Source organism: Hyaena hyaena, unplaced genomic scaffold (assembly GCF_003009895.1).
Source record: "Hyaena hyaena isolate Hyena2069 unplaced genomic scaffold, ASM300989v1 scaffold_434, whole genome shotgun sequence".
Lineage (NCBI taxonomy): Eukaryota > Metazoa > Chordata > Mammalia > Carnivora > Hyaenidae > Hyaena > Hyaena hyaena.
Genome location: NW_024081069.1, coordinates 780,033 through 796,106, shown reverse-complemented (window position 1 = coordinate 796,106; position 16,074 = coordinate 780,033).

Genomic DNA, 16,074 nt, shown 5'->3' with positions numbered 1-16,074 from the left:
GTGAACTGTGGAACAATGGTTCGCTGGAATACTACTCAGCAAAGAAAAGGAACCAACTACTGCAGCAGGCAGCCCCTGGTGTGAGTCTCACAACCATCAGGCTAAGGGGAAAGAGCCAGATGTAAAAGCCTCCATACTGTATAATTTCATCTATGTTACATTCTGGAAAAGACAAGACTGTGGGGACAGGAAAACAGATGAGTGGTTGCTTGGAGGTAGGGAGGGGGATATTTCCAGCTTTCCTCCTTCCAGGCATGTAGTAGAATGCACTTCCTGCCTTTTTTGAAATAGGGCCACATGACTTGGTTTCGCCAAAGAAATGTGACTGGAAGTGAAATGTATCACTTCTGGGAAGACCCTTTAAGCATCAGTGTGTGAGGCGCACTCCTCTTGCCTCAACAATCATGGAAATACATGTTGAAGTGGAACCACTATTGTTAGCCTGGGACCCTGGTTCATCGGGCTTAGAAACATCCTTTTGTTTTGTTATGTACTGAGATTTAGGAGTTACTTACTGCAGCATTACTTGGTCCATCCTGACCAGCACAGTGCTCCAAAATTAACACTAGTGACTGATGTTTATATGAATTGCTTGCTCACTAGTTCAATGCCATGGAACATTTATGATTATCATTGAAATTGTCCAACTAAGTGATTTTAGGTTTGTCTGATTGTTTTTTGTTGTTGTTTTTTTAACAAGTCACTATAGAAACATTCAAGGGGGGCCTGGGTGGCTTAGTCAGTTAAGCGTCTGACTTCGGCTCAGGTCATGTTCTCATGGTCCATGGGTTTGAGCCCCACATAGGGCTCTGTGCTGACAGCTCAGAGCCTATAGCCTATTTCAGATTCTGTGTCTCCCCCTCTCTCTGCCCCTCTGCCATTCACACTCTGTCTCTCTCTCTCTCCATCAAAAATAAATAAATATTTAAAAAAAAGAAACATTCACTAGTAGCTAATATTTTTTAAGCCTGATGCTTGAAGCTTTGTGATCTAAATGAGATTTTGAACCAGAATGACCTAGGTTTGAAACAGCATTTAGCTGTGAGATCTCGATAAATTTCTTTACTATTCTGATCATTATTTTCCTCCTCTATGAAATTAGAAATAATGATATCCTAATTCAGAGGTATGTTGAAAGGTTAAATGATAGGATAGCTCTAAAGCTTATCTGAATGGGGCACCTGGGTGGCTCAGTTGGTTAAACGTCTGACTTCGGCTCCGGTCACGATCTCATAGTTCGTGAGTTCAAGCCCCATGTCGGGGTCTTTGCTGTCAGCATGGAACCCGCTTCAGATCCTCTGCCTACCCCGCTCAGCCCCCCACTGTTCCTTGCTTGTGCTCTCTCTCTGTCTCTCAAAAATAAAGAAAAAGCATTTCAAAAAGTTGCTAGAAAAATAATGAAGTGTATCTGAACAATAGGATGTATCGTTTAGCTCTGGGCCTGGGACAAAGCCAACATGGAGTAGACGTGTGTTACAGGCTCTACAGTAGGTGTGCTTGAAACGTGTGTCTTGTTCAGATAAAACTGAATACTAGTTCCTTTGCCTTTCCCTCCTGCTTACCTCACAGCTCTCAAATCCCAATGTCAGGCATTATTACTATGATATCAATGAGACAAAAGTTGTTTTGCATAATACACCGTGTTATTCTCCACGAGGAACTTGATCTATATTTAGCCCAGAGATGGTTAGAGAAATAGAGGAACAAAGTCCATCTTACTTGTCACTCCATACCTGGTACCCCAACCATAGACTCTCATCTTCTTTACTTCCTTATTGGTTGATTCACCTTTCACATTGAGACTAATTCCTTTCTAAAGACCAAAGGACCAGAATATAGTCATCTGAACCTGGGAAAACAAGAATGGGGTCACCTTTGCTCCTCAAATGGGAGAGCTGGAGAGCATTTCATTAAGTTCGTCTAGGCCGGTGGTATACAAAACCTGCCATTGGAGAGGGGCTGGGCCAGGAAGTCATCACTGGGCTGAGTCCAAATGCATGAATAAGTAGTGAGTTTTTCAAAAAGCTGTATTTGCTTAATTTAAATGTAATATCTTTGGGGCACCTGGGTGGCTCTGTCGGTTAAGCATCTGACTCTTGATTTCAGCTCAGATAATGATCTCACAGGCTTGGGATCAAGCCCTGTGTTGGGCTCTGTACTGAGTGTGGAACCTGCTTGGGATTCTATCTCTCCCTCTCTCTCTGCCCTTCTGTGTGTGCACACACATGCACATTCTCTCTCAAAATGAATAAACATTTAAATTTTTTTAATAATAAATGATATTTAGGAGATAATGTCCTTTCTACTTTTTTAGTTATAAAAATGACCTTTATTTTATGAAACAGTGGTGATAGCAGATGGCAGTTCTCTTCCTTCTTCCTTCCTTCTTCCCTTCCTCCCTCCCTCCCTCTCCCTCTCTCTCTCTCTCTCTCTCTCTCTCTCTTTTTCTTTCATGCCCACACTTAGTTAGCAAGAACCTCTGTATCCGTTCCATCCACATCACTAGTTTGGGACATACATAGCACTAGTTTTTTTTTACACCTTTGAATCTGAGAACCACTGACGTGATCCAGCTAGGCCATTTTATGAAAGAAGAAATAAAAGCCCTATGAGCTTGAGTTACTTTTCCCAAAGTTTCCTATTGTCCCTGGTTGTTGTCCAAGAAAGCAGCGTCCTCACACAGTGCTTAAAAGAGTGTGAGTTCAGAGACCGATCTGGATACAAATCCTGGGCCCCAAAGAGCCACTCACTAGGACAGGGCCTTGACAAAGCTGTGGCATTCTTCACATTTTCCTTGTCATTGGTTTTTTTTTTTCTTCCATTTTTAAAACTAGGTTAGTGTCAAGTATAAAAACGAAGTCCCTTTCAAAAGGACAGAATCAGGCTGGTCTCAGACTTCACAGCAACATGCAAAGCTTGAGGGCAATGAAGCAGTATCTACAAAGTTATTTATTTCATCATGAAAGCAGTAGGGAGGGATTGTCTAAAAGAAAAAACTTCAGGGAACCCAGCACCTGAAAAATTATTTCATGGTGAAGTCTAACCAACCAGGAGAAAAATCAAAATAACTGAATTTAGGAATGGAAAAGCCATGAGGGTATGTATTGAAATTATTTAACTATAGGCATAAGACTGAAGAAAAATAATTAAAATTTAGGAATAGAATATAAAGGTTACAAAACCCTGACAAAGTAAAAATAATGTAACAAAAACAGGAAGTATAGGAGAATGAGATGCTCTTTCTGTAATTTTTCATAGCAGATGGATCAATCCATACTGTCTGAAGTTAAATAATAAGTTTTTAAAAATAGTATATCTTATGGGTTTTCATAGTCGAGGCATATCTCATTTTATTGCACTTTGCTTTATGGCACGTTGCAGATATTACATTTTTTATAAGTTCATATTATATTGGTTATGGTAATATGTGATCAGTGATCTCTGATGTTGCTGTTGTATTTGGGGCACCATGAACTGGACCCATATGAGAGCCAATTTATAGATAACTGTGTGCATTCTGACTGCTTCACCAACCAGCCATTCCCCCATCTCTCTCCCTCTCCCTGGGCCACCTTATTCCCTGAGACACAGCAATATTGAAATCAGGCCCGTTAATAACCCTACAGTGGCCTCTAAGTGTTCAGGTGAAAGGAAGAGTCACGTGTCTCTCGCGAAATCAAAAGGTAGAAATGATTTAGCTTAGTGAGGAAGACCTGTTGAAAGCCAAAATAGGCCAAAAGCTAGGCCTCTTGCATCAGACATTTAGCCAAGTTGTGAATGCAAAGGAAAAGTTCTTGAAAGAAAGAAAAAGTACTATTCCAGTAAACACACAAATGATAGTAAATCCTTATTGCTGATACGGAGGAAGTGTTAGGGATCTGGATAGAAGATCAAACCAGACACAACATTTCCATTGACCCAGTCATTCCACTTTAGGAGACTCTTCTTTTAGGGAATATTTCAACATATGGAAAGAGTTATGTGCAAAAGATATTCATCGAGGATTTATAAAAGTGAACAATTGGAAACAACCTAAATGTCTAGAATCTAACTAAGTTGGTAAATGTTTACTTCCCTCCTGATAGAATATTACATTGCCATTATAAACATGCCACAAATATTTTGAAGGGAAAATATTATTCACATGTGTTTTTTAAACCCTGCTACCCTCCCCCTTTCTAAAAAATTAAAGTAGGGGCACCTGGGTAGCTCAGTGAGTTGAGCATCTGACTCTTAATTTTGACTTAGGTCATGATCCCAGGGTCATGAGATTGAGCCCTTCATTAGGCTCCACCCTGAGAGTGGAGTCGGCTTGGGTCTCTCATTCTCTCTCTCTCTCTCTCTCTCTGCCTCTGTCCCTCCCCTTCCCTCCCCTCCCCTCCTCCTCCCCTCTCCTCCCCTCTCCTCTCCTGTACTCTCCTCTCTTCTCCCTTAAAAAAAAGTGGAAACACTATTCTGCATTTTGTTTTAAAAATTGAAGTATAATTGGCATAGAATACAGTATTAGTTTCAGGTGTGTAACATGAATGTCAACATTTATATGCATTACGAAATACCATGATAAGTATAGTTACTATCTATCACCATATACATTTATTACAATGCCTTTCACTACATTCCCTCTGCTGTACTTTTTATTCCCTTGATTTATTTATTTTCTAACTGGAAGTTTTCAGCTATTTTTCCCATCCCTCCCTCTCCATCACCTCTGGGAACCACCAGGTCTCCTTGTATTTATGAGTCTGTTCTTTTGTTTGTTTACTCACTTGTTTTGGTTCTTAGATTCCACATATAAGTGGAGTTCTATGGTATTTGTCTTTCTCTGTCTGACTTATTTCACTTAGCATAATACCCTTAGGGTATTATGGTCCATTCATGTCATCACAGATAGCAAGATTGCTTTCTTTTATATGGCTGAGTAATATTCTATTGTGTATATATACCACATCTTCTTTTTCCATTCATCTATCAGTGGGCGCTTACATCACTTCCATATCTTGGCTATTGTAAATAATGCTGCAATAAACATAAGGGTGCCTACATCTTTTTTAAAAATGTTTTTTAAATTTATTTTTCAGAGAGAGACAGAGCATGAGCAGGGGAGGGGCAGAGAGAGAAGGAGACACAGAATCCAAAGCAGGCTCCAGGCTCCGAGCTGTCAGCACAGAGCCTGACGCGAGGCTAGAACTCACAGACTGCGAGATCATGACCTGAGCCAAAGTTGGACGCTTAACCGACTGAGCCACCCAGGCACCCTGTGTGCCTACATCTTTTCGAATTAGTGTTTTTGTTTTATTCAGGTAAATACCCAGAAGTAGATTTGCTGGATCATATGGTGTTTCTATTTTTAATTTTTTGAGGAAACTCCATACTGTTTTCCATAGTGCCTGCACCAATTTACTTTCCCACCAACAGTGCACAGGGTTTCCTTTTCTTTAAAGCCTCATCAACATTTGTTATTTCTTATCTTTTTGATACTAGCCATTCTGACTGGTGTGAGGTGATATCTTATGCATTTTCAATTTGCATTTCCCTGGTGATTAGTGATTCTGAGTATTTTTCAGGTGTCTGTCAGCCACCTGTATGTCTTCTGTGAAAAAATGCGGCAGGTCCTCTGCCCAATTTTTCATCAGGTTGCTTATTTTGTTTTTGATGTTGAGTTGCATGACTTCTTTATATATTTGGATATTATAACCCCTTATCAGATAGATCATTTGCAAATATCTTCTCTTAGTCAGTAGGTTACCCTTTTTGATGACAATTTCCTTCACTGTGTAAGGGTTTTTTAATTCTATGTACTCTCGTTTGTTTATTTTTGTTTTTGTTGCCCTTGCATGAGGAAACAGAGCCCCCCCAAAATTACTAAGGCTGATGTCCAAGAGTTTACTGCCAATGTTTTCTTTTAGGAGTTCTATGGTTTCCGGTCTTACATTGAGGTCTTTAATCCATTTTGAGTTTATTTTTGTGTATGGTGTAAGAAAGTGGTCCTATTTTCTTTCTTTCACATGTAGCTGTCCAGTTTTCCCAACACCATCCGTTGAAGAGACTGTCTTTTCTCCATTGTATATTCTTGCCTCCTTTGTCCTAGATGGCTTAAATGGCTGTATAAGCATGGATTTATTTCTGAGCTCTCTGTTCTATTCCACTGATCTATGTGTCTGTTTTTGTGCTAGTACCATACTGCTTTTGATGACTACAGCTTTGTAGGATAGTTTGAAATCTGGGATTGAGATACCTCTAGCTGAGGTCTTCTTTCTCAAGTTTGCTTTGGGTATTCAGGATCTTTTGTGGTTCCATACAAATTTTAGAATTATTTGCTCTATCTGTGTTGGAAAATACTATTGGTAATTTGATAGCGATTGCATTGAATCTATAGATTGCTTTGGGTAGTAAGGACATTTAATAATATTAATATCTCCAGCTTGCATTTCCATTTATTTGTGTCCTCTTTAATTTCTTCATCACTATCTTCTAGTTTTTAGAGTGTAGGTCATTCACTTCCTTGGTTAAATTTATTCCCAGGTATTTTATTCTTTTTACTGTAGTTATAAATGGAATTGTTTTCCTAATTTCTCTTCTGTTTTGTAATTAGTCTATAGAAACAACAGGTTTCTGTCTATTAATTTTGTGCCCTGCAACTTGACTGAATTCATTATTAGTTATCATATTCCTGACAACCTCCTAAACTATGAAACAACTTGAGAATCACCTTATAACAAGAGAGACATTGTCATGAACATTGCTAAGAGAGTAGATCTCAAAAGTTCCCATCACAAGAAAAAAATTATTTTCATAGCTATGTGTAGGGATGGATGTGAACTAAATTTATTGTAATAATCATTTCACAGTATAAACCCATATCAAATGATTATGTCATACACCTAAAACAAGTACAATGTTATATGTCAATTATACTTCAGTTGAAAAAGAAGAAGACCAGGTCTCCTCCTGAAACGGAAGGCAAAGGGGCGGAGGAGCTGAAAGGAGGGGAGGAGAGAACATAAGAAGAAGCCATTTACGAATGTGGGAGGAAGCTGATGTGGACACAGAGTTGGTACTGGACAGAAGTTGACGACAGTAAACTTGTGGCAGCAGTCTTCACATAAAATAATTTTCCTGTAGGAGAACTCAGGACTGGGTTTTGGAGCAAGAAGAGGGCCAATGTTGCCCTGAAATTAAGGGTTTTTGGGGGTTTTTTTGGCGGGTAGCACCGGGCTGGGAGGGTGCTGGAGGACTCCTCTTTGAGTTATAGCCCGTAGGTCTGAACTTAGAAGCCAGAAAGGCTGGGTGACAATGACCGGCCGCCCAAGGTTAATACCTTTGATCCATAAAATATATAAAAAGCTCATACACTTTCATTAGAACAGTGTGAATAGCTCTAACTCTTCCCTTAAAACAATAGACAAAAAATCATGAACAAGAATTACAAGTAACAAATGTATGGAGTGTGTTCATCTTTCTAGTGGTCGAATCAGTAAGAATTTAAATACTGAGGTATCACTTTTCACCTACCGTGGTAGGAAAGAAAGCCTGGTTTTTAAAAATGAAAGTGCTTCATGCTAACGAATGTGAGGGGTGTAAGTTAATATAAATCTTTAAGAAGATAATTTGACAACCGTTTCTAAAAGTCTTAAGCTAGTTATCCCTTGAATTAGTAATTTTGCTCCCTAGAATTTATACTAAGGAAATAATACAAAAGGAAAAAAATGGAGAGGGACGTCTTTCTCACTCCCGGGCTGGCCAACAGTACACTTGTACCCAAAGAACTCAGTCAGGTTAACCTTCAGGAATAATGAAACTCTGAGACCATTAATGTCCCCTGAGGCTCTCTGTTCCCTGATAGATACCGCAATAAAATAAGCTTTCTTAGCCTACTTCTCTACAGAGGCAGGTCGGTCAAAAGGCTCCCTAACTTGATTGCAATTACTCCTGCATTCCTATTCTTCCTCAGTTTCTATTATTAGCTCTTTGGTTACCACGCACTAGACTGTGAACTCCTTAAGGTCAAGGACATCAGTCTTATTTATCTCTTTGTGTTCTATACAACACACACATGGTGGATGCCTCTTGGCTATCATTTCAGCTGCCCCCACGTCTTTATTTCCCATCCTCTACCCTCTTTAGTCTGTGCATTTGGCGGAAGATCAAGTTGGTCTCTTTGTTAAGTTAATTTGTTCTTAAGTGTCCTTGTTGTACATGTGCCAACCAGTTGGCATTTCAGAGGTATCATGATTGTTAACACTTTTACATCACCTTGAATCAAGGTTCAGGGTCCATGCCTCTCTGGGTTTATGAGCATAATAACTTTCTATAACTCTTACTATAAAGGGATGTGGCAACATGTGGGTAATAAAACAAGGTAGAGGGTCCGTTGACTCATGAAAAGTTAAAACTGGAAAAGAGCTCAGGAAATAATATTGCTCCAGGCTCCTCCCCGCCCCCCCCCACTCCAATTTTGCAGATAAGGAAACTGAAGATCGGAGAGGGGTGGATTTCCCAGGTTCGTGTAACTGGTCCATGGGACGGTTGAGATAAGAGTCCAGGGTCTAGACATCCAGCCTGTTATGATTTCCAGGGCACACATGATGAAAACACGCGAGCTCCAGGGGCATATGGGCAAGCGCAAGGCAAGCCCAGCTGTGCTGAGCGACATGGCGAGGCTCCATCGCAGAGGCAGAAGTTGTTGGTGATTCTGTGTGAATCTCCACTGGCCTGGCTGGAGAGCGGGCGGGGCAGGGTGTGGAGCAGGCTTAGACAAGTGTCGGAATGAAATAGGAACAGTGCGGCATGGGGAGTAGAGCGTGGCCTTTGAAAGCTGGAATGTGGTCCCAGGGCTGTCATATAGCCCCTTGTTACTTAATTCCTCTAAGACCCAGGTTTTTAGTTTTAGACAAGTGAAAACTTGTCCATCGAACTGACTTCTCAGGGTTGAGCTAAAGGAGACAATGGATGTGTTGTATTATTCAACTCAGTCCCTGCAGAGAGCTCTGGAAGATGGTGGTATGTGACATTCTCATAAAGGGCAAGGCTTGTGGTCCTTTGAGGAGTTTAAAAGCACCAATCCTCTGTGGATCTTCAGAATGCTTTTGGACAGGGAGGAGCTCCTTCCCTGATGAGGCAAGCCCTAACCCCACTGAGCTGACTGCACTCTGGAGTGGGGCCGGCAAACTATATCCTATGGGTCAAATTCAGCCAGCTACCTGTTTTTGTAGGATCGGCAAGCTAAGAGTGATTTTTGCATGTTTTTAATCACTAAAAAAAAGAATATTTTATAAAATGTGAAAATTATGTGGAATCCAAATTTCAGTGTCCACAAGTGAAGGCTTCTTGAAGCATAGCCACACACATGAGTCTGCACATCGTCTCTAGCTGCTTTCATGCTACAATGGCAGAGTCCAGTAGTCAAGACATGTGACGCTCTCATTATTTCACGCTGCTCCTCAGCATGCTCCACACACATTGCAGTGACATAGTTATGACTCAACAGAGTTTCAAATGCCATGTGTATTGCCTTAATATGACATTTTTTTCCTTTTAAAATTACCCATGCATATCCATCACACCAAAACAAGAAGAGAAAAATGGACTTTAAATATATTTTTAAGTCACACTATGGATTATTTTGTTACCAAATTAGATGGCAAAGCATTATTTATTATGCAGAATCTATACATGAGCTAAAACAAGAGATTATGTCACTACCACGATACTACAACCCTATCACAATATTCCCAATTCACAGGAAAGTAACCATCAGAAAAACAGAATAGTTTAGGTGGAATATTTCATTGCAGCAGAATTTCTTCATACAATCAAGTGATGAAAGTGAGCCCACAGTCAAAGCAGCTTTCCAAGTGGCTCATTTGTTACCTAAGCAAGGAAAGTCATTTAGGGATGAGTTAACTAACTTCCATTTGATTGCATCAGCCAAAGAAATGTGTCCAGGGGAAAGAAACCTGTTTAAGACTGTTTCAGCAAGAAGACTGTTGTTCAGAGAGTTGAGAACACTAGGAAGAGTACCAGTAGTCAATGAACAAATAGCTTTGAGTGGATTCCCTGGCTCTTGATGAGCTGATAAATGTTACCAATACTATTCACTAGTTGTTTATTCAAGGAGTCAGTGACAAGTATGGAAGCGACTAAAGAATTAGCCTCCATTGGGGCACCTGGATGGCTCAGTTGGGTAAGTGTCTGACTTTGGCTCAGGTCATGATCTCATGGTTCGTGTGTTTGAGCCCTGCGTCGGGCTCTGTGCTTGGTCAGAGCCTGGAGACTGCTTCAGATTCTGTGTCTCCTCTCTCAGCTCCTCCCTGATCATGCTTTGTCTCACTCTTATCTCTCAAAAATAAATAAATGTAAAAAAAGAAAAGAAATAAAAAAAAGAACTAGTCTCCATAGTAAGCCTCTGCAGAACTATAGGAAAGAACATGTGCAAAATGGAATTACACACTTTAAATGGGTGAATTGTATGATGTGTGGATTAAGTCTCGATAAAGCTGCTTTTTTAAAGAAGAATATTTTCAAAGAAGTTGAGAAACCACTATTTCAATATAAACTGAAGTAGAATCTGCTAAGATATGTTGCAACTGACTGTGGCAGAAACACAGGGAGCAGAAAAAGCTTTGGTTGGATTCATTCACAAAGCTTATGGTCATAAGGGACACCAGCCTGGCTCAGTCAGTAGAGCCTGTGACCCTCAGTTTTGCAGTTGTGAGTTTGAGCCCCAAGTTGGGGGTAGAGGTTACTTAAAAAAAATAAAAATAAAGCTTATGGTAATCCATTGCATTATTCATGAGTAGTCTGTGGGAAATATTTAAATATATCATGTGTTATGAAACCAGTAGTGTCAATGGTGAACTTCATTCACTGTCAGTTGACTTAACCATTATTGGTTCTGTGAATTTATTTTTTTGAGATTTTTTTGGAAAGTAATCTATATACCCAACGTGGGGCTCGAATTCACAACCCTGAGATCAAGAGTAGCATGCTCTACTGATTGAGCCAGCCAGGCACCGTGCTTCTGTTAATTTTAGCAGATATAGAAGCCAGCTAGTATCCCGACTTATCCTACTATAAAGCAGTTTGATGGCTTAGCAGTTGTAAAGTTTTATTGCATGTTTTTGAGCAAAGGGCTGAGATTAAAATCTTTCTGAGTGAGATGAACCACTCAATGACTGTTAATCAAACAAGAATGCCTTTTGAAGTCCTCTTTTGCTGAAAACTTAATAATGGTTCCTAATGAATTCAACTTATAATTACAAGGCAAAACAGCATTAACATGCAAATTTTATACTGTAGTAAAGTCCTTTTAACAACTAATGTTGTGTAATTCACACGTAATATAAAGCTGCTTTCTATGCTTTCCACGTGTGGACAAAAATTAAAATGAGAAGCAAGATCTTCCTTTTCATACAGATTTGCAGCTGACATATTTTTTGAACTTAAACTACAGTCCAGCAGTGCTTTACATACTTCAGTGCAAGTGCAAAGAAAATGTCCATATCCCCAAATCTGTTTTACTATGTAATCAAGGAGAACATTTACTTAAGTTTCAATTGGAAGTGATTAATTTGTAATATACTGACATGCTAAAAGTCAACCACCAATAGAAGAATTTAATGACTATAACTGCCTGGGGCGTCTTAGTGGCTCAGTCCGTTAAGCACATGACTTCAGCTCAGGTCACCATCTTTCAGTTTGGGTTCACACCCCACCTCGGGCTCTTTGCTGACAGCTTGGAGCCTGGAGCCTGCTTCAGATTCTGTATCTCCCTCTCTCTCTCTCTGCCCCTCCCCTGCTCGCACTCTCTCTCTCAAAATAAATAAACGTTTAAAAAATAGAATTCTATAACTGCCTTTCAAGCAACAAACATACTTAATTAAAATTACATGTTCATGGACTGATATCAGCATTTGGCAGTACTATCTATGTAGACAGACATTTTCAAAATGAAGTACATAAAATTTCATTATAAATCAGCATTAACAGTTGAACATTTGTAACCAATTTTTGATGATTGGGACCCTAGTTTTGAACATCAGTTAATCAAAATATTATCCCCACTAAAGAATTCCATTCTTCTATCAGTAAACCAGTATTACCAAAAACTGTTCTCGATTATTATTATATTTTAAATTTCACCAATAAAATTTATTTTGGAAATTTGTTTTCTTTCCTCTACAAATGTCTACATAATATCCTCAATCTTGCCTCTTGGCCCACAAAGGCTATAATACTTACTATCTAACACTTTATAGAAGGTATTTGCTAAGCTTGATCTAAGTCACAGTCCTACCTGTGCTATGATAGCAAATCTACTTCGTGGTTTTGAGTTAATAGTGTAAAGTGTGTAGAATGGTGGCATGTGGTAGGTGTCTTTTCAATGCAAGTTATTAATATTAATAGCTATATTTCTTTTTTTTCTTTTTAGTTTATTTATTTTTGAGACAGAGAGGGACCAAGCATGAGTGGGGGAGGGGCAGAGAGAAAGGGAGACACAGAATCCGAAACAGGGTCCAGGCTCTGAGCTGTCAGCACAGAGCCTGATGCGGGGCTTGAACCCATGAACCGTGAGATCTGACCTTAGCCGAAGTCGGACGCTTAACCAACTGAGCCACCCAGGCACCCCTTACTAACTATATTTCTATAGCTCTTCTGAACTCTATAAAATTGTGGTCATTACAAAAGGTTATCTGTCGGTGAGTAAAAATGTCCTTTAGGACAGTCCTCTCTAAAAGTGCTCTGGCATGGTTTCTACCTAATCCATCCCAGCTCAGTTTTTTTTTTTTTAATTTTTACTTATTTATTTATTACTTTTTTTACTTTTATTTATTTTTGAGAGACAGAGTGAGACAGAGCGCGAGCAAGGGAGGGGCAGAGAGAGAAGGAAACACAGAATCTGTACCAGTCTCCAGGCTCTGGGCAAGCGTTCAGCACAGAGCCCAACACGGGGCTTGAACCCACAAACCATGAAATCATGACCTGACCTGAAGTCAGATGCTCAACCGACTGAGCCACTCAGGCACCCCAGTTTATTTGTTATTTTTGAAAGAGAGCATACACACAAATTGGGGGGGGATGGCGCAGAGAGAGAGGGAAACAGTATCTGAAGCAGGCTGCAGGCTTGAGCCTGTCAGCGCAGAGCCCAACACGGGGCTCTAACTCACCAAACATGAGATCATGACCTGAGCCCAATGCTTAAGTAACTGAGCCACTCCCCACCCCGGTCCCTGCTCACTTTCCCCTCCCCTCCCCCTCCTCCTCCTTCTTCTTCATCTTCATCTTTTTAGTAGCAGCTTTATTGAGATATAAATCACATACCATACAATTCACTCATTTCATTCAATGCATCATCACTACAACCAATTTTAGAATATTTCCATCAACCCAGCAGGAAACCTGCACTTTCTCTGCTGTCATCTCCCAGTCCTCCCTCCTCCCTCACAGTCCTAGGCCACAACTAATGCACTTTGAGTCTCCATAGATTTGCCTGTTCTGGACATTTAGCATAAGGGGAATCACCTGATATGTGGTCTTTTGTGACTGGCTTGCTTTACTTGGCAAAATATTTTCAAGCTTCATCCACATTGTAGCAAGTCTCAGTATTTCTTTTTTTATGGCAGAATAATATTGCATAGTATGCATGTATCAATTTTGTTCATAAGCTGATAGACACTGGATTCTTTCTATCTTTTGGCTATTATGAATAATGAATATTCATGTATATGTTTTTTATGTGGACATATTTTCATTTCTCTGGGGAATACACCTAGAAGTGGAATCACTGGGTCACGTGATAACTCTGCCTAATTTGGAGGAATCACCAAACTGCTCTCCAAAGTGGCTATGCCAAGTTTGCGTTTCCACCAGCAGTACCTGAGGGTTCTGATTTCACATCTTCACCAACACTTGCAATTAATGTTTTCTTTATTATTATAGCATTCCTGGTGACCTTAAAGTCCAGCTCATTTTTAACTCTCTGAGATGGGGTGTTGGAAAACTAACTTCCTCACCGCTCCAGGCTGGGTCCATGTGGGGACACAGCCCTGGGAGCCCAGCTCTGAGAGCACATCGGCGGGTTTCCACTAAAAGCTGAGTTTTTCTCAGAGGAGAAAAGGATCCCTGAGATTATGCCCCACTGGTAGCTTTCCAGTTCACAAAACTACACATTTACTTAACCCTTTAAGAAGGCATTATTGGGAAGTGTGGAAATATTTTTCAAAGGACTACAAATACTTACAGGCTGATTATTACTAGGGAGCTTGACTCAGCAAGACAAGATTGCTTCCAGAAAGAAGTTCTGAAGAGATCACTGCACACCACCTTCCCGCCCTGAACCCCCCCCCCCCCCCCCCCCCCCCCCCCCCCCCCCCCGCCTACTCCCTGTGATTTACAGAGACTTAAATCTCTCTCCCTTCTGGGGAGAGGAAGCAGGGCCACTGGGAAAGAAATCTCATACAGGAAGGAGGCATGTTCCTGGAGAGGCAGGCCCCACACGGGGCAGAGGGGCAGAGAGGACACTGGTTTCTGGTCCTGCCCTGAAAGGCAGCAGCTTGCCTGGGTGGAGCAGAAATGGGGGTATTTGCCCCTGTCAACCTTAAAAATAAAATAGCCAGTTATTCTACCAGCAAAATAAGTTTATGTGAGAACAATGGAAGAATTGAAAACTATGGCGGACAACAGACAAGTCCAGACATAAAGGGAAGGGAAGGTCAGCTTCTATTCGCTTTTAGGAGGAAACTAGGGAAGGTTTGTTTTGGATAAAAGTTCACTGGAGAAGAACAAGAGTTGTGGCGGTTTCTCCTGGCTGCAAAGCGGTGGCAGCTGGGGCCGGGAGGGACCTTCCTTCTTCTCCTTGGCAGGCAGTGAAATTCCTATGTAAAAAATGTCCTCTCCTGTCAAGATAAGAATGTTCTTTCTTCTTCCTGCTGGTTATACAGGCTGCAAAGAGCGGTACCTTCTCAAGAGATCCCCTTCAGGGCTTCGATTTTCAATGAGGTTTCTTTTATTTTCCCGCCCCTGAAGAAAGTGAGCCAGTCAAGGGCTATTGCACGCCTATTGTGTGCTGGCTTCTGCAGGGTGTTCTGCTTCCTGGGAGCACTTTGCTGAGTGTTCCAAGGTGAGCTTGTCCCCTTCTACGTGCTCCCAGCACATCCTGAACGTGTCCCTCACAGTGCTTTGTACAGAGTTATCTCAGAAATGCTCATTTCGGTTCATCGCTATAGCCTCAGAGCCTGGGACAGTGCCTGGCGCTTGTAGATGCTCCAAAGTACTTGGCGAATAAAGGAAATAATATAAATTCAATACTGGCTGGTGGACCCCAAGTCCAGTACCTCCCTATGTAGATTACTTGACAGTCACACTTAGTAAAACTATAGTTCTGTTGAAAATTTCCTTTGTTATGATGACTGCATAATATTCTTCTCAAGAAGTCACCAAATTTGTCTTGACCTAGCTCAGCTTTGGGACATTTATATAGTTTTACATTTTTTTACTTTGAAAAATAATAGTGATACATCCTTGTACAAGTATCTTTGAGCACATGTCTAGCTATGTCCTTAGGGCAAATTCCTAGAATGAGATCGTTGGTCAAGGGATATGTCTATTTTCTTTTCTTTCTTTTTCAATTGAAGTATAATTAACGTACAATGTTATATTACTTTCAGGTGTACAATACGGTGAGCGAAGGCTTCCATGCAACACCTGATACTCATCATAAGTGCCCTCCTTAATCCCCATCACCTATTTTTTAAATGTTTGTTTATTTATTTATTTATTTTTATGGGTTTTTTTCAAAATTTATTTCTGAGAGAAAGAGAGAGAGAGCATGAGCAGGGGAGAACAGAGAGAGAGGGAGATACAGAATCTGAAACAGGCTCCAGGCTCTGAGCTAGCTGTCAGCACAGAGCCCGATGCGGGGCTCGAACCCACGAACTGTGAGATCACGACGTGAGCTAAAGTCTGATGCTTAACCGACTGAGCCACCTAGGCGCCCCATTAACATTTATTTATTTTTGAAAGAGAGAGTGTGAGCGGGAGAGAGGCAGAGAGAGAAGGACAGAGGATCCAAAGCTG